Raw genomic sequence first — 18422 nt, forward strand, 5'->3', positions numbered from 1 at the left:
ATGACAGGTTCATTTCGCCGTTTGAGCTTCATAGAAGGAAGGCCAAGATCCTCGGGCCTTTGACCAGATTGATTTTCATATAACTCGAGGAGCCCACCTCGTACGTGCATTCGCTTCCTGATTAGCTGCTCTGGTGTCCTCTGCTCGCCAGTGACGGCTCTTTGCTCGGTAGCTCCTGGTGAAACTCTCCTTCCTGTGCCTCGTATTCCAGGAGCCAGCTGCTCCGTGTTGGCTCAAGTAATGGAGGAAAAGGTGCTCAGTAGACTTGTTATGTCGCCCTGAAGAGTCTAGACAGAACTGTTTAAATTTATCATTTTAAAAAATCCTGTGTTGGGTAGGGTTGGGGAGGAATGTGAAGAAAAGATTCTTTGAGTTTCTCTTGCTGAGACGTTGAATTAGATTGTGAGCTGTGCTTAGTGCAATGGAAGGAGTGGCAATAGCTCGCAGGCCCACATGGCTGGGTAACAGTGGAGTGTCCCTGTTACCCCTGCCAGTGCCTTTTAGTTTTGTGGCTTGGAAGTTTAATCCACTTTCTTTTTAAAGATTTCTTTCTGGCATTTTTTTTAATTGCAATTTATTGGGGTGACAATGGTCAACAAAACTACATAGTTTTCAAGTGCACAATTCTGTAACACATCATCTGTGTATCGCGTTATGTGGTCTCCTCCCAGCATCAGTTCTCCTTCCATCACCATGTATTTGACCCCCTTTACCCTCTTCCACTACCCCCACCCCCGCCCCCCGTGCCTTCTGGCAACCACTAAACTGTTGTCTGTGCCTGTGAGTTTTGTTTGTTTGTCTTGTTCCTTTCTTGCTTTCAGTTTTATGCCCCACATATGAGTGAAGTCATAGGGTTCTCGGTTTTTTCTGTCTGATTTATTTCATTTAGCATAATAATCTCAAGATCCATCCATGTTACCACAAATGGCACTATTTCATCTTTTCTCATGGTAGAGTAGTGTTCCGTTGTGTATATGTACCACATCTTCATTATCCAGTCATCTATCGAATGACACTTTGGATGTTTCCATGTCTTGGCCACTGTAAATAATGCTGCAATGCACATTGGAGCACGTGTATCTTTACAGATAAATGTTTTCAGATTTTTTGGGTAGATACACAGGAGAGGGATTGCTGGGTGATATGGTAATTCTATTCTTAATTTTCTGAGGAACCTCCACACTGTTTTCTATAGCGGCTGCACCAGTCTGCAGTCCCACCAGCAGTGTATGAGGGTTCCTTCTCCACAGCCTCTCCAACACTTGTTATTATTTGCCTTGTTGATAACAGCCATTCTGACTGGGGTGAGGTGATACCTCATTGTGGTTTTTATTTGCATTTCCCTAATAGCTAGGGAAGTAGAACATTTTTTTCATATATCTGTTGGCCATTTGTATGTCTTGTTGGGAGGAGTTTCTGTTCATGTGCTCTGCCCATTTTTTAATTGGATTGTCTGTCTTTTTTGTTGTTGAGTTGTATGAGTTTCTTACATATTTTGGATGTTAGCCCCTTATTGGAGGTGTTGTTTGCAAATATCTTCTCCCATTTGGTTGGTTGCCTCTTTGTTTTGTTGATGGTTTCTTTTGCTGCACAGAAGCTTTTTAGTTTGATATAGTCCCATTCATTTATTATATTTTAGCTTATATTTACCTTGCCTTTGAGGTCAAATTCATAAAACCCTCTTTGAACCCAAAGTCCATCAATTTAGTACCTATGCTTTCTTCAATGCAGTTTATTGTTTCAGGTCTTATGTTTAAATCTTTCAGTTAATTGTGGTACGTGATGACAGGTAGCAGTCTAGTTTCATTCTTTTGCACGTGGCATTCCAATTTTCCCAGCACCGTTTATTGAAGAGACTTTGTTTTCTCCATTGTATGTTTTTGGCTCCTTTGTTGAAATTATCTGTCCATATATATGTGGGTCTTTCTGGCATTGTCTTCCTGTCTTTTTCTGTTCTTTTTCTTCTTTTTGGTAGCACGTAAGTAGAGGGAGTATGAGATTATTATGATTTAACATGTCTCTTTTAAGTGCTTGCCCTAGAACTCCTTACCTGCTAGGAGCGTTATGTCTTTGTATCCTCTGTGTCTGGCCCCTAGTAGGACCACAGTAGATATTTGTTTAGTTAGCTGTAGCACTGTACTTCCAGAACAGGTAATGCCATTTTTGGAAGACATTCTAGGATAATAGAGATCACTGATCGCATATTTACCAGGCTTCTTGAGTCCGTGGCTTGACATGGTTTATCTGTTCTCGAGAATTCCTGGCAGTTCTTTCCACATATTGCTTTGCCCTCATTTTTTCCTCATCCTGAGATCCAGTTATATGGATATGTTAAACTTTTTTGTAATTTGTTCTTTCTCCTATAATTTTTATCTGTTTCTATTTCTCATTCTGGGTAGTTTCTTTGATCTATCTACCATTTAACGAATTTTCTGTTTAATTTGAGTTTTATTGAAATTAAGAACTCAGTGGATGGGTATATTGTATTTTTCAGTTTGGGTTCTTTTCACATCTGCTATGTTGCTTTTTATGGATTCAGGTTCCCTGCTAAATTTTTCAAGCTGGTTTTTATTTCCTAAAACAGAGTAAATATAGTTGTTTTACAATCTTCTCTCAATTCTATTATCTGGAGTCTGACTGTTTATGATGGTTCTTACTCATGGTGTTTTGTCTTTTTGTATGTTTGTGTCCCGGACATGGTATTTGAAATATTATATATTATTTATAGAAATAATTAGAGACTTGACGCCTGTTCCCAGGGAGGATTTTCTTTGCCTTTTTCCAGGTGCCTGGGGGCACTAGCAAACCAGGATCACTTTACTCCAAGTTGAGAGTTTGAGATTTCCTGGACTAACCAGGTGATTCGAAGCCGAGTCCATGGGAGGCTGATTTACTTCCAGTTCACTCTTACTGCTGGGACGCAGCCATTTGGGGCCCCAGCCCGCTGCTTTGGTGGGGGCAGCTTACCGAGTGTCTCCCAGGCAGGGCCCTCGAAGGGGCACATACCACGGGCGTCTTGACCAGCTCTGGCGGCCCAGCAGTTGCCCCAGGTCTCACCTCTTGGGATTTCCCTTCTTTCCAGGGTATTGACTTGGTAATTCCTCACTCTCTTTTTAGCTTTTGGTTACTTTAAAAAAGACGTGTGTATGTTTCATCCAGTTTGTCTTTGTGAAATTATTTAGTGCATTGTTACTGGATGCAAAAGGGGAGGCCTTATTTTCACGGGCTCCTGGTATTCTAATGTTCACCTTTAAACAAGTGACCATAAGGTGAGAGACACTACACTCTCGTCTCGTGTACATCTCCGTGTGACAGTGAGTATAAGGGGGACAGCTGGTCAGGTCAGCCGAGCAGCGTTGGCTGGAGGATCCTCCAAGAATCTGTGTCTGGAGCATGGATTCCAGACCCGCTGCCTGAGTTCTGAACCCAGCTCTGCTGCTTCTGAGCGGTGTGACCTTAAGCAAATAACTATTGTGTGCCTCTGCTTTCTTGTCTAAAAAAAAAAAAATGGAAATAGGGCGGCCAGCTGGCTCTGTTGGTTAGAGCGCAGAGCTCATAACACCAAGGTCACCGGTTCGATTCCCACATGGGCCAGTAAGCTGTGCCCTCCACAGCCAGATTGAAAAAAAAAAAAAAGAAAGAAAACGATGACTTGACTTGGAGCTGATGAGTCCTGGAAAACCACACTGTTCCCCAATACTCCCCAATTAAAAATAAAATGTAAAAACATAGGAACTAGTAATCGTACTTACCTGTGGTTGTGCTGATTAAATTAGTTAATAACTAAAGCTTTTAGAATGTTGCCTGACTCATAATAATCAGTAGATAAATTTTAGCCATTATTATAACCATCCAGAAAATTTGGAAATAGCTGATTTTCAGGAAATGTTTATATCCATTTGGCTTTTATTTTCAAAATTTGGGATTGCAAATGCTGGCGCCTTCCCATCAGCCACCTGTGCTCTGTGGCCTTATTTCAGAATGACTGAGGTTGGTGTTTACTAATTTCATGCCAGTTGGTCAGCGAAGGCAGACACACTTCTGCTCTCCAGAGAGCAACTGCCTCCGAGTGGGTCTGCAGCGGTCAGGTGGCTGCGCCTCCGTGGGGAGAGTGGGGATTGGTCTTGAGGCTTTTGCCTATAGAGTAACAATGTCCTCCTTTGGCATTTTGATTCTGAACTAGGAGGGCTGATGAGGATTTAACCCTGCTGTGATTTTTATGAATGGACTGTACATCGCAGGCTGTGCGAGCTTTCTTAATTAGCGAATGGAATGGCGTAGAGATGAATGCTCGCAGAGTGGCTTTCTATCAGTCATAGTAGTTAGTTATTTCATTTGTTCAGGTTTCTTTTGTTGTGTTTCATTTGATCGATTGATTGATAGCTGACCCCTCTTCCAGTTTTTTCCTTGTTGCTTGCCTTTTGCCTGTTTTGTCATTGGTTCAGACTTTTACCTGCGAAAGTGAGAGAGGAAGGCAATACTAATAATGATCATTTTAATTTACGCGGTATTTGGCAGTGCACAGGTTTATTGTGGAACATTCCTGGGAGGCAGCAAGGTTAGCTGAACTCCATTCTGCAAATGAGGAAAGTGGCAAAACTAGAATATTTAAATATAGGTTTCCTGATTCTAAATATAGTGTGTTTTCCAATGCATCACCCAGGAGAATCCATTGAAAATGAGTTTAATAGGGGGAGCAGTTGTCCCTTGCCAAAGTAAAGCTGTGTTCTTGCTCGTTTTGCCTGCTGAAATGAAATTCTATTCCAGGGGATCTTTTTTTTTTTCTTGAACATGTTTTTCTTGGTCTCTTTCTTCAGGACATTTAGTCCGACTCTAGGTAAGAAAGCAGTGCTGAAGCGCTCGCTGGCCCAGAGCAGAGCGGCGTGTGTGCCGACGGGCGCCCAGTCCTGTCTTCCCTCTAATACCCTCATCCAGGGAGGGTTGTGGGTTTTGCTCCTCACGTCTCTCGGGAGAGACAGCCGGGAGAGACAGCCGACGGTTGTCAGGAGTTCCTTTTGTCTCTCAGTGCCTTGTGTATGTGTAACTTGGCACCCTCCTTATTGCGATTATGGATTGCCCTTTTTTTTTCCTTTTTGAAATGAAATGAGAACCCAGAATACGGTCTAGAGCTCAAGATACTCACAAAGATCTGATGCTACTGAAATGATGTGCCTTTTTATTTCTTCAGAATCTTTCAACCTTAAATTAATTTTGAGGCTCTTCCTGGAGACTTAGAGGTGAGCCTTTCTCTTTAGTTCTGAGTTGGTTAGTTTTTACGCTTGTAATGTGTTTGAACCAATCCTTTGAGCTATTTATAGAGGTCGGATTTTCATAGGGTTTTTTAAATTTTGGTTTGTCTTCTGTTTTTCTATTTGTTTTTAGTGAGAAGCTCAGTAATCTTTAGAAGGAGCTTAGTTTATAGATGCATTTAGCAAGAACTGACACATTGTTTCTCAGTATTTTGGAGTTGTGGTGAGTTTGAGGCAACAGTGCAAAATGTAGAATGTCGGCTCACTCTGTCCTAACGCCTGTGCTCTTTCGCAGGAATTAATCATCCAGAAAATATTCCTCCCGTGCTTGCATCCCCAGCCATATGGAGAGGACCCCATAAACTGTAAAAAGGTCCATTGGCTTTTATCTGGAGTGGACTGCACCCGTTAGAACTCAGTTCTGCCTTTTGCTTCATCTGACAGGTTGACCTATGGTGTTGGCACCTCCAATAAAATCAAATCTTAATGCTTTGGTTGCCTGCGTGTCTCATTGCTTTGCCCAAGAAGGCCAAGGACATGTCCAAATCGGTGTGTCCCATCCTGTGTCTCCTTTCTCGGACTGTTGGGCCCTGCCTTTGTTTACACTGTGCTGTTTAGACTCCACTTCTAGTCGTAAATCCAGCTGTGGTCGGGTGGTGGTAAGAGGAGCTTTTTGCATTTGAAGCAGGTCTGGTTCACGGGCTCAGGTGTCTCCATGGTCATGTACATGTAAAGTATCTTTTAGTGTTTTTACATTTCTTCGTGCTGAACTTAATAAGTGCTTTCTTCCAAAAGGTAGCTAATTTTCAAAATACTTTAAAGAATACCTTTTGAGTCACGTTATTTACATTTTTGACTAGTAAGTTAAGTAATTTTATTCATCAGAAGTGATGGATTATGTTCAGCTCCTTGGAGGCTGAGGTGCAGATCACCTGCCTCCTTAGGCCTCAGTGAGAAGTGAGGCTCCCAGCAGGGAGGGGGGTGGGAGTGGGGGTCGTTATAGGGACCCGTTGTCGGGATTCAGTTCCTTCACAGATGGAAACTTTGGGTCTCCATCTGTTATCTGTGCTTTTGTCAGAAGGAGAATTTATAATGTCAACTTAATTCCCCCAGCATTTGAATACTTGCTGTGTGCCTGGCAGAGGACGAAGTGCCAGGCTGTGTGGGAAACAGGGGGACGTAATTCAGATGATGTCGGCCGTAGTGTGCTCACGAGGGTCAGCGGGGAGGCAGGGTTTGCACTCGACTTGACAGGGGAGTGGTATGTCAGCAGGTGAATATTCCTCGGGCAGAAGGAGCAGCTGGGACAAAGGAAAGGCTGCCAACGGTATATGCCCGAGCACTGGGCAACACACAGAGCAGGGCTCAGATAGGAACAGGAGAGGTTAAGGGCACCTTCTTTGATGGATCTGGGTTAAGTCTGAGCATTCCTTCTTCGCTGACTAGCTGTGTAACCTTCTGAGGTTTAAACTTTCTGAAACTCAGTTTCCCCATCTGCAGAATGGCCAATAAATACATCATAGACTTGTTAAGATTCAATGGGACTGTATTGCCTGGCATACAGTGTAAGCACTCAGTAAAAATAGCTACCATTATGAAATTTTATTTCTTGTTTTAAAGTTTAACATGTTCATGAAACCTGTTCCTAGAGGGTGACTGTCCCTTGCAGCCCCATCCCCAAAGACAGCTATTGTCAACAGTTTGGTGAATGTTTCCCTTTAATTTCATCTCTGTACATTTTTGTTTTCTCCCTTTGTTTTGACTGCCGTTGTGCCAGCTTAGGGCGTTTGGGAAGCAGGGAAAGGGGAGGCTGTGTGGCACGCCTGGAAGACGAGACTAGGCTGCGTGTCATCCTAAGAATCTGATCGGATCTGTTTCAGTACCAGTGCTGAATCTTGGATTCGCGGGAAGTCTTGTAGGGGGGAAGCGAGTATGTGCTTGGCTGTTAGAGCGCCTGCACATGTCAGACACCTGTTACACGCCTTCAGCGGTGCGCGTCCTCGGCGGGGAGCGGAGGTGCTCACATGAAGTGGGGAAGTAAGGACACCTGGCAGGGCCCAGGCAGCCGGTAGTGCTGTGTGGACAGATGCGGTGTCTGTGCGGGGACGGCGAGCTCACTGAGCTGAGCGTCTCCTGATGTGAGGCAGGCCTTGAGGAATGGTGGCGATTTGGGAACATTTCTGAGGGGCAAAGCACAAGTCAGGAGGCCGGAGGACAGGCCCTGAGTGCACGGCCTGCACAGAGCGGTGGCCGTGGCTTGGCCAGGAGTGAGAGGTGCTTGGAGAGGAAGAGGCCCGTGCCCTGGCCTCACCTCTTAGCGCCCTCGGGGGCCCTGACCTCGCCTTGTCGTCTGTCTTCTCTTCCAGAGCAGAACGGTGTCTTCGTCACCCCTCTAGTCTCAGGCCTCGTGGAGGATAGTTGCTGCTATGGAAATGATAGACTGGATATCCTGCTGGCCTCTCAAACTCGGGGTCTAAAAATCTTCATCTCCTCTCTCTCTCCTGCTCTCAGCCACCAGGCCTGAAACAGGTCACCGGCCCCCGCGCTCCCACAGCGCTGTGTGCTTACCTCTCCATCCCATAATTATTTTGCACACCCGTTTGGGGTCACAGCACACAACGCTCCCCAGCACGTCTGGTGGCCAGCATGTCACACATGGTTCTGGGAGCCCACATAGCTTTTCCTCCTTTCTCACTGGCTGTTCCTTCCCTTACTCTCCTTTTCTGGCTTCTGGCCCTCCTTCCCAGCCTCTAATGTTGGAGTGATTTAGGGGTCGATCCTACGCATAGGCCCTGGCCAGTGGCTTTAAACCTTTTCTTTTGACCAAACCAGATCCCAGCCTGGTGCACACACAACACTTGCTTATGCGCGTAGACACTCACAACTGACACAGCTTCACAGAACAGTTCTTATACTTCCTCTTACGCTGAGCCATGGACTCTGTTATTTTCCATTCTGTTCTAGTTCATTTTTTTGAAGTGCTGTTCATGACCCACTAAATTGATTTCGCAACCTTCAGTTTGAAAAACTGCTCTGTGTGATCTCATCCCCTCCTTTGGCTTTAAGTACTGTTTCTACTGATGACCTTCCCATTTATATCTCCATCCCCACTTTTCCCCTGAGCTCCAGACATGCCAGCCCTCCACCTGGCATCTCCACTTGGATGTCCGCTAGGAATCTCCGAGTTACCGAGTCCAGCAGCGCAACGCACTCCCGCTCCATCCCTTCAGCCTGCCCCACTCCCCGCCTCGTCCCTCTCCACGAGGGGTGCGTTGTCACAGTTGCTCAGTGGGGCACTGCTGGGGCACAGGCTCCCACACCTGCTGCCTGTGCTCAGACCTGTTGCTGCCATCGACGAGCTTTGAGGCCTTGGGCACTTAGTTACTAACCCCTTTCCTGCCTCATTGCCTTTATTTTAATACAGAGGGGTTGTCTGCTGCGAGCGCCTCATGGGGCTGTTGGGTAGATCGGATGAGTTTTCACCTGTAAAGGGCACAGAGCAGTGGCTGCCGCTCAGCTGCTGCTGCTGCTGCTGTTTGTCATCGTCGTGTCCCTCACATCCACTTCTGATCCATTAGCAATTTCCGTTGGCTCTAACTTCAAAATCCACCCTTTATTTCACTGCATATCACCACCTCCATCAACACCACATTCGTCTGTGCCGCCAACATCCCTTACCCAGGCGACCAAAATAGCTCCTTAACTAACTCCCTGCTTCTGCCCTGGCCCCTCCCAAGTCTGTTTTCCACAAAACAGCCAGAGTGGCCATCTGAGAATTGAAACCAGAGTGTGTCACTCTAGCTCAAAACCCGCCAAAGCCTTCTAATAAAATCCAAAATTCTTACGTGGCTTACTTACCAGGTCCTTCATTTTAGTACTTCTGAGACTGTGCTGTGTGTGCAACTCACGGGTAAGCTCGTTAACGTGCGGACGCTGCCTCTCCCGCAGGCCCCCAGACGGCAGTGCTGCTGGTCTGGGGACCCACAGTGTGTGTGTGGGTCCCGTGTACTCAGGGCCCCTTTCCCTGGCTGCTTGTCCCTCTGCTCTCCTTGCATCTGGCTTTGCCACGTCGGCGCCTTGTTCCTCTCACCAAGCTCCTGCTTCTGGCCTTCGCACAGGTCTTTGCGCTCTGGGCCCTCATCTCGTTGGAGTCTCTGCTCACACGTCACCTCCTCAAGGAGGCTGGCCTCCACCATCTTGTTTAAATCCCGCCCTTCTCTCTGTCCCCTTAGCCTCCCTTATTTCTCCGTGAGCTTTTCTTAGTTCCTGGCGTATGTTTATTTGTTCATTATTTTGTCTGTTTGAATGCCGTTTTCATGGAGTTTTCAGCCTCATTCATGGCTGTCTCCCCAGAACCTAGAAGCAGTACCTGGAATGCAGTATTTGTTCAAATGGACATAAATGTGTCCCGTTAGACATGAGGGCAGGGACCTTCCTTATTCCTTCTTTTTGCTGTGTCGGTATTTACCTGAATCCTCGCTCCGGTCCTCTCCTACCCTCCTCACTCACCCTCGTAGCTCCATTTCCCGTAGCTGCTGTGTGCCAAACTCTTCTGCTACGGGCTTTTTACAACCTTACTTCATTTTTCTTTAAAACTTTTTTTAGTGTTAGTTCATGTCTTTTATTAACCCAGGCACAATTCCTTGTCTTCTGGTTTGTCGAAGCAGTAGGTCAGACAATATTTGCCACAATAATGTCTGTCAAAGGGGCTGGTCCTAAAAACTCCAGCACCACATGCATCGGAGGGGCACTCCCGACAAAGGCAGCTGGTTTTGCCGTTCTCATCCTGAAATCTTACAGCGTGAGCTTCCTTGTCTGTGCTTATTCTCCTTGGCAGTGCTGTAAGCCTTCTTCCTCCTCTTCTTAGCATCCTCACGAGGGCTCAGCACAAGGTGAAGAGTGGATGCCTTCGGACTGTAGTAACCAAAGTACGTCCACCTTCCAGCTGCTTGCCAGCAAAGCTCAGTCTTTGCTGAGCAGGAGGAATTCCTTCTTTATCCCGGATCTTGGCCTTTACGTTTTCTATTGTAGCCAAGGATTCAACCTCCAGAGTGATGGTCTGCCCAGTAAGGGTTTTCACGAAAATCTGCATCTTGGTGGTGGTTCCACCGCAGATGGCAGCTCAGAAACGCTTTAAAAACTTTTATGTAAGCAACACATGCATATAGGCTTAAGTCAAACAAGTAAAAAAAATCATCCCCTAGTTACCGTGTTTCCCCAAAAATAAGACCTAGCGGACAGTCAGCTCTAATGCATCTTTTGGAGCAAAAATTAATATAAGACCCGGGTATAATATAATGTAATATAGTATAATATAATATCAGATAATATAATATAATATAATATAATACCAGGTCTTATATTAATTTTTGCTCCAAAAGAGGCATGAGAGCTGATTGTCCGGCTAGGTCTTATTTTCGGGAAACGGTAATGTTTTGGTATGTATCCTTTCCAGCCATTTTCTGGACTTACACATTGTTTTGCAGTTTGTCAGATGAAGCTTGCTTCCAGTGTGAGTAGAAGTCTTGGCAGAAGACTACAATGTATCCATTCGCCCTGCCAAGGGCAAACTCCAGGGGCATTTCTACAGTTGGGAAAACTCGGCGCAAAGAAGTCATTTGCTCAAGGTGTCATGAGCAGAAACTGCAAAACACAGTTGGGAACCTGACTGTGGGTTCCGGGTCCCTCCCCGCCCTTCCCACTGCTCGGTGCTGCCAGGAGCTGTGAGGACAGAGACAGGGTGATTGACTCACTGGGAGACGCCTCCCAAAGCAAGGGCGTTGGAGCCGGGCTTGACAGAAGAGTCTGGGTTGTTCAGTGGTGCAGGTGGGCAAACGTGGGCAGAGACCGGGGGGTCTGAAGCACATTTGGGCAGCAGAAGTTCCATAAATTTGAAATTGAACACCCTTCTGAGCAGCGTGATGAAATTTCCCGCCATCTAAAGCCGTCCCACTTGGGACGTGAGTCACCCCTTTGTCCAGCGTGTCCCCACCGTACACACGCCTCGCCTGTTAGTCAGTAGCCGTCTCCGTGATCAGATCGACTGTCAATGTCACGGTGCTTGTGTTCAGGTCACCCTTATTTTACTTAATAAAGGCCCCAAAGCTCCAGAGCAGTGATGCTGGCAGTTCGGAGACGCCAAAGAGAAGCAGTGAAGTGCTTCCTTCAGGTGACAAGGTGAGAACACTGCAGTGAGATACCTTGGGAGAGAGACCACATTCTCATGACTTTTGTTACACTACACTGTTACATTTGTTCTATTTTAGTTATTGTTGCTAATCTCTTACTGTGCCTCATTTATAAATTAAACTACCATAGGTACCTATGTATAGGAAAAACGTATATACAGTGTTTGGTGCTATCTGAGGTTTCAGGCATCCACTGGGGTCTTGGATCATGTGCCCTGTGGATAAGGAGGGGACTACTGTATATTCTTAAATTTATCTGTTTATACATATGGAGCTTGAGAGCTAATTTGGAAAACTTCCATTGTTAATTTACCTAATACAGTAAATAAAAGAAGAAAAAGTTTGGTCCTATAAAATCTGAAGTACCCCCTCAGGCTGGTTTGACGTGTCCCTTCTCGGCTGACAGCATATGCTCGCTTTCTGGCACAGAAGAGCATTGCAGGCCCACAACTGTACTTTGCCTGCCCCTTGGAAAATCAGCCATTTTCCCAAGAAGCCCAGGTTCCCTTTAGTGAGGGATGGAATTTGGAAACTCAAAACTGAATGTCAGTGTGGTTCCCTAGGATTATTAGTGCTGTCTTCTAAAACCACCATGTCTGCTTTTGTGTGTGTGTGTGATGTGTAGCTTTTTAATTCACCTGGAGTTTATTTTTATGGCTATTGTGAGATGGGGTCTAGCACAGTTATTTTTCTCCCAGAAAGGTAGCTGTTATACCAACACCTTCTCATTTATTTTAATTATAATTGAGAAAAAGTTATGATACACGGAAGGGCAAATATCTCCTGATTTTGTTTTTTATAGTTTCCCACATTTTCTTGACTAGCTTTGCTCATTTTCTTTAGATAACTGTTAGAATTCATTTATCAAAACGTAATGGGAGGGTGCCCCACAGAGGCAGTGGGGAGCCCCGTGGCTCAGGGGTGAAGGGTATAGACGTGAAGGATGAGGCTGCAGAGTTTGGGAGATTGTTCCAGTGAGCGAAGGAAGTAAAATGATTAAGCGAGTATGTAAGTGTCTATGAAGATAACGGGAGCGGTTACTGTCTCAGGAAGGAATTACAAAGATGGAAGGTTAGAAAGAACCCTGAGGGTGTGGGGTTGGAGTTGGAGGTATGAACTCAGGGTTCTTTAACATAGATAACACTGTAGACACAGAATAGTTACAGGTGTGGGTGTCTGTATACGTAGGTGCTTTTCTATTCTGGCTAGAAGCAGCGGCATCGCAGGAGCAACGAACAGCCTTAGCACCCAGATCTGTGTTTCCAAATACTTCCGTCCGCTAAAAGGAATCGGATGTCCTTGGAGAAATGCTGGTTCCGCGGGTTGGGGCGGGCAAGTACACAAGATGAGCCTGGTACATCGTGTGCCAGGAAGTGAGGGAATGCTCAAGGAGTGGAACATGTCAAAGGGCACGGGAGCCAGTTTGAAGAGGTTTCCACTGGCCAAATCAGGGACAGTTGATGGATAAATAGGTGAGGAGGGAAAGCGGTGCCTGCTAATGAGGGCTAGAGTCACCATTTGGCAGGCCTCACAGGTGGTTCATCCACGTGGCAGGCGTCGTCGGGTGGGTGCTTGGCAAAGAACAGGATATCGGTGTCATCTCAGGAGTTCTCCCAGCGAGATGCCGGTTACAGAGGACAGTGGTGACTTTACAGTGGAGAAACCTGGCAGAGATGGGCTTGTCCAGGTGGATGGGGTTGCCAGCTCCTCAGAGGGGTGGCTTGCCACCCGTCCCTCCTGACATGACGCGCTGGAAGGGGCGCAGCTCCCATCTCTGGTGTTGTTGCCAAGAAAGCGGGCCCCGAGTGCACATACAGGTTGAGGGCCATCCTACAGAAGGAAAGGGCAGTGCTGTCAGGAACCTGGACGACGGGAGAACAGAGGACCATTCCAGATTGACAAGACACTAGCGAGACATGACAGCTTGTTTTCCTGGGTGGGATTCTGGGCCAGAAAGGACAAAGAAACATTGTTGGACAGTTCACCAAATTTGGATGGAGCCTGTGGATTGGATTGGTGCTGAGGTATGAAGGTTGACTTCCTGATACGGGGGGATGTATGCTGGTTATAGAAGAGTGTCCTTGTTTTGGGAAATATATACCAGAATCTGTAGGGGTGACAGAGCTTCAGGGCTTCAGCCTGCTCTCCGGAGGTCAGGGAAAAGCTAATGGAGGGAGGGAGGGAGGGAGGGGGGTTGGGGAGAGAGAGAGAGAGAGAGAGAATGCGCGTAAGTCATAGAGCAAAGGATGTGAAACACCAGCTGAGGAATCTTATCGAAGGTGTACCGGTATGTGAGCAGTGTCGTACATTCCCTGTACTTCTCTGTACGTTTGAAATTATTTCAGGTGGTTTTAATACCTATTGCGATTTTGATTGGAGCTCTTAGTTCTGTAAACTGATCTGTGGGCCCCGGGAATGATGCAGGGTCTTCTTGTCTAGATACATTGTCTGTCCTTCTGGCTTGTTTGTTTTTGTTTTGAGCTCTTCTTTTTCGATCCTTCAGTGAAGTTTCTAATTTTCATCATGTCGCTTTTGTCCAATTCTATCTACTTTGGATTAGTCCTCTGGTATCTTTTTAATTTTTTGCTGTTATGAAATGACACATTTTTTGCCTGTGACAACACTAATTGCTTTTTGTGATTTTGTCTGTGAAGGTTTAGAAATCATGCACTCACAAAACCTTTAAATGGAAAAAAAATTCAATAACATCTTAAAAGCTCAGGCTCCACAGTTAGGGAAAACCCGCAGGGAGCCCCACTAGCCCAGACTTAGCCTCACTGGCACCCCCATCCTTCTCTTGCCCCCTTTCCAAGAACTCTTGGCCGTCTTGCCACATATGTGGTCATCTGAATTGATCTTGGGATGTCCCTGTGACTATTAGACAGGTAGCCACTGAGTGGAGGGGGGCCCCGGCTCCCTGGCCTGACCAGGAACTGATTTGTGGCATTTCCCTGCAGCTACGGAAGCAGTTAATAGGGTGCTGCAGCCTCCAGGCTGTTTGAGATTATGTCTAAAAATAGGCCTGCCCTCTGTGGGGTGGAATTCAGCTGTTTTTAGGCCTGATTCTGAAAAATAGCTCAGAGGCGGTGATTTCTGTGTGCACACTCAGGCACCACACTGCATGTGTGGTGTTGGTGCCAGGTTTCCTGGAGCAGAGATTCTGCCTGGCAAGCGCCTCCCTCCTTCCCCTTGGGCAGGGAAGTGCTTTGCAGTCCGTAGGAGCAGATTGAGCCAGATATGGGATAGTGTGAAGGTATTTTTTTTAATGAGGTTAATGAAATTTCAAAGTGATTATTTTCTGCACAGCATTAATGTAAGTAGAAGTGCAAAGGAAGAAAATGTGTCCACAATCCTGCCACTCTGAAAAGTTAAAAGGTTTTCATTTTTCCATATCGTTCTCCTTGGCCTGGACTAAATGAATGTCTGATTTCTAGACAGTTGTAGCCATAGCACAGGTATAAGTTCTCTTTTTCTTTCTTTCTTTCTTTCTCTTTCTTTCTTTCTTTCTTTCTTTCTTTCTTTCTTTCTTTCTTTCTTTCTTTCTTTCTTTCTCTTTCTTTCTCTCTCTCTCTCTCTCTCTCTCTCTCTCTCTCTCTCTCTCTCTCTCTCTCTCTCTCTCTTTCCCTCCCTCCCTCCCTCCCTCCCTCCTTTCCTTCCTTCCTTTGGTTTACATCAACTTTATTAAGGTATAATTTACGCAAAACAAATGAAAACATTAAGTACCGTGTTTCCCCGAAAATAAGACCTAACCAGAAAATAAGTCCTAGCATGATTTTTCAGGATGCTCGTAATATAAAATTTCCCTGAAAATAAGACCGGGTCTTATATTAATTTTTGCTCCAACAGACGCATTAAGGTTTATTTTATATTACGAGCATCCTGAAAAATCATGCTGCGGTTTATTTTCTGGTTAGGTCTTATTTTCGGGGGAACACGGTATTGAGTTGGTATATGCTGCTTTCTTTATCTAACTATACATAATGAGTATTTCCCATGGCGTAGAATCTTCATAATAAGATTTTTAATGAGTACTGTTTTGTTGAGCAAACATACATAATTTGCTTAATCATTTTCAAATGATAAAGAATTAGATTCTTGCCGGCCTTTTCTTATTGATATCATTGGAGTGAATATGTTTGTACTTTGATCTTTGGTTGTTTGTTTTGAGAGTCACCTAGGATAGAAATATAGTAAATAGAATTACTAGGTCAAAAGTTACTAATATTTTTACCATCACGCACCACATAGTGATGTTTTCTTTGAGTGAACACGAGCCGCGTGTACGCTGTGGTCCCTACAATACCGCGGAAGGGAAGTTTCTTTTCTCTGACGGGAGCCACGTCTGTGGGGCTGGGCAGTAGGTTCCCTGTCGTCACAGCACCCCAGTGTTGAGTGCACACATTACCTCCCGATCAGTCAGCCCGACTTGTGTCACCCACCCCACCCCCTCGGGCTGCATGTTCAGAGGGCGCCACAGCCCTCCCAGACCTAGCTTGAGGGTCTTCAGAGTTCATTGCTGTAATGTCTTTGCCACAGACCTGAGAACCTACACAAGGACGCAGGTCCTCAGGCGCTGCCCTCACCAGCCTTAAGTGCCACGGCTGTTTCCAGCAGAGCCTTCGGGGACAGTGTGCAGCCAGCCTGTCCCTGTACTTGGGACATATTTCCAGGTTGTAATAATGATGTCAAGCATAGATGCATTTTATTTCTTGTGCCAGGAGGAACCAAAAACTAGTATCAAAGTCAAAATACTGAGTCTTCCGCTCTCCACTGTCTGCATGTTGAACAAACACCCCCTTTTTTAATGACTGCCACAAAGTTCCCAATGTGACCACTGCTCCAACACGCAGTAGCCCGAGCCACATTGCCGTGCCAATGCCCTGTGTTCCTTTGTCCATCCTGACTTCCTCCCTGCTGACCCTCAGGCCGCCTTCCACTCCGTCCCGACGTCACTGTGACAGTGGGCGAGGCCTTCACCAGCGAATCTCCGCAGTATTGCCAGTGAGTCCAGCACATCCCCACTCATAGAGCAGCACTGACAGCGTCCATGTTCTGTTCCTGTTGGAAAGAAGCGGGGGGCGGGCCTGTGGACGGTGTTTATAAAGTCTGCAGTGGTGCCTGTGTGTCCTAGGCCTCACGTTCATATCCTGACTCCCCCAGGGCAGCTGCCAGTCCTGGGAGCTCCATTCGGAACTGTCCTGCACAGGTGGACCACTTTTTCTCTTTTATGTCGCACCTGTGCGGTGCCTTTTCTATGTTTAGACATGTTTAGATGCACAAATACTTACCATTGGTTACAGTTGTCTCCCCTGTTCAGTCAGTACGGCCTCGTGCCGAACAGGTTTGTAGCCCAGGTGCTGGCCCATGGAGTCAGGTGTGTGGTTGGTGGGACCGTCTAGGTTGTGTAAGTGCCTCTGTGATACTCGCACTATGATGAAATCACCTAACAACTCGTTTCCCAGAACAAATCCCCATCATTAAGCAATACACGACTATTACCAAATTGCGTTTTGAAAGAGTTATAGTAACTCATGCTGCTTCTGTTATTTTTTTGTCCCTGGTGGAATGTCATCTCTTAATTTTTTGAGAAAATCTAATAGCTATAAATTTGTGTCCCCACTTTTTTCCCCCTGCATGTATGTGATCATGGGTAAAGGTGGATATTTTTTATAGCTTGTGTGACTGATAGGTCACAAGTCGTGACCTTCAGGGAGCAAACCTTTTGGGCTGTAGTGTCCTAGTGTGTTTCTTTCCCTCTAGAAGACGACTGACTTGTAGATTCTCACTGAGTTGGTTCCTTAAGCCGCTTTCTGGGCTCCCAAGCCAGGGAGCAAATCAGCACCATCAACACATCTTCTAAAGGCCTAGCTGTCCTGAGACACCTGCCAGTCACTGAGAAAAGTCTAGCCTCTGCCCGTCTGCCAACGGGACATAGCATTTGAAAAATCAAGTCAGTGGGCAAATCTTTGTGTCTGGTCTACTTAGGAAGAGCCTGTGTGCCCCTAACAGAGAGAACACACCTAACGGAGAGAACACAGGTGTATCCACGTACAAGCAGTCAGCTCACTTCTAGCACATTTCAAGATGCCTTTCTAAAATGCTTCCTGATTTGTGAGAGTCTTGCTGCTAATTCAAGGAAGGCTTCTGCCAGAAGTACAGATTGGGCTCTGGGGTGGACCTTCCATACCCCACCTCTCTGTTTACTGTGAATGTTTGCTTGTTTAATTTCTCTGGGCCTCACTTTACAAAAAGGAGCACTAATACTTCTTAGAGTTTGACGAAAATGAAACATATTTATGTAAAGCACCCAGTACAGTGTATGGCTTGTGATAGAGTTGGGGTGATGCCACCAAGGGGACCCAGCGGGTCGCTTGGTTGGTTTGAGAGGATGGAGCAGAGCAGGAATTGGGTTGGGAAGATGCCAGAGGCCTTGAAGGCATGCGGGGGGCAGTGCTGTCAATGGCAGGTGAAGCCAAACTGTTCAGGTGACTGAGGCTGCGGGAGGGTTTCTGCAGCTGCGATTCTAATCCAAGAAAGATGAAAATGGCGGTGATGGGGCTAGAGAGGCAAAGGGCAAATACAGGAAATGGAGAAGGAGCAGGGTTAGGTTCTAAAATGCAGAGTTCAAGGCAGGGGTGCGTGTGGGGCTCTTCTAAAGCTTCTTGCTTAGGCTGTCTGAGAGGGTTGTGGGTTTTTTTTTGAGCATGGTAAGTCGGGCCAGTTGAGGAAAGAACATTTTTGTCATCGAAAATGAGTTGGTGCCTGCCTAAGAATACAAGTATTTTATCATCTTTATAGAAATGATTCCAGCGACAAGTGACACTGCTCAGTCTTTACGTGCGGAAGTGACTATTCTGTCTCCCCCTTACACCTAAAGAGGGCTGGAGGCCTTGTCTTCTGTCCCTGCGAGGTCGTTAAAACATTGCCATGTGGCCAAGTCCTGCAGACCTCACCCCCCCACCGTCGGCGCACACACGTCCTAGCC

The 18422-nt window shown here is 46.1% G+C and overlaps 1 protein-coding gene and 1 pseudogene across 4 annotated transcripts in view; one reads left to right on the forward strand and one right to left on the reverse strand.

Moving 5' to 3' along the window:
* TCF20 (transcription factor 20) overlaps positions 1-18422 on the forward strand; it is a 161612-nt gene that overhangs the window by 88612 nt on the left and 54578 nt on the right. The window lies entirely within an intron of this gene.
* LOC148759004 (ubiquitin-ribosomal protein eS31 fusion protein pseudogene) lies at positions 2160-10520 on the reverse strand (annotated as a pseudogene).

The sequence above is a fragment of the Rhinolophus sinicus genome, chromosome 1 (assembly GCF_057876585.1).
Source record: "Rhinolophus sinicus isolate RSI-liver-muscle chromosome 1, RSI-T2T, whole genome shotgun sequence".
NCBI classification, from domain to species: Eukaryota; Metazoa; Chordata; class Mammalia; order Chiroptera; family Rhinolophidae; genus Rhinolophus; species Rhinolophus sinicus.